This window comes from Propithecus coquereli, unplaced genomic scaffold (assembly GCF_000956105.1).
Source record: "Propithecus coquereli isolate 6110/MARCELLA unplaced genomic scaffold, Pcoq_1.0 Scaffold38, whole genome shotgun sequence".
Lineage (NCBI taxonomy): Eukaryota > Metazoa > Chordata > Mammalia > Primates > Indriidae > Propithecus > Propithecus coquereli.
Window position 1 is genome coordinate 7,649,519 of NW_012149507.1, and position 760 is coordinate 7,650,278.

At 30.0% G+C, this 760-nt stretch overlaps 1 protein-coding gene across 1 annotated transcript in view; it reads right to left on the reverse strand.

Annotated features, from left to right (window-relative positions):
• ESCO1 (establishment of sister chromatid cohesion N-acetyltransferase 1) overlaps window positions 1-760 on the reverse strand; it is a 69,478-nt gene that overhangs the window by 22,057 nt on the left and 46,661 nt on the right. The gene's annotated exons all lie outside the window — the stretch shown is intronic.

Sequence of the window (760 nt, forward strand, 5' to 3'; positions counted from 1 at the left end):
CACAAGATTGAAAGAAAAGGCAATACCCTCCTTTCGGACTATTAATCAGTTCATTTTCCAGGCTGAGTTCTAAAAGAGCTAAAAACAGACCTGCCTCTTGTCATGAAAAGTGTAGATAGATCTGAGCCCTTCTAGATCATTATTCATTAACAAGATAAGGGGAATACACCAAATACACGTTAAGGCTGTAAGATTCTTAGAGTCTTAGGATCTCACTTGTAACAATAATGGATTATTTTGAAAGCTATACCCACAGACAACTGTAGACAAGAATTCTATGAATAAAGAAAAACAACAGGCTGACCTAAAAGCCTCTTTTGAATGATTATGATTAATTTAACCTTCTTGATTAATCCTTTATTAAGGATTAATAAGGTACTTTATAGAACAAAAACCAAAACATATAATTTGAGTGTCCCCTCAATACCTCTGATAAACAATTAAGTGATAAAGGAAGAAAAACTAGTAAGAGACTTAGTTTATAAATAATATTCTTAAATTAAGAAAAATTTCCCTAAAAGCTGAACTCCCAAGAAACTTTCCACATTTCTTTGGTTATGTTTAAAATTCTCCAATATGGAACATACCTTGGAATAAGAGGTTATTTTGGCATAATATCATAGTTACAAATAAGTAAGTCAAAATGACTTAATAATATTTAACCTCTAATGGTTTCTTCCTCCTCAGATTAACTTCATATAAAAAGTACTTAAAGATCCAATATACTGATAATGTTATGCAAAATTTATAATTAATACAA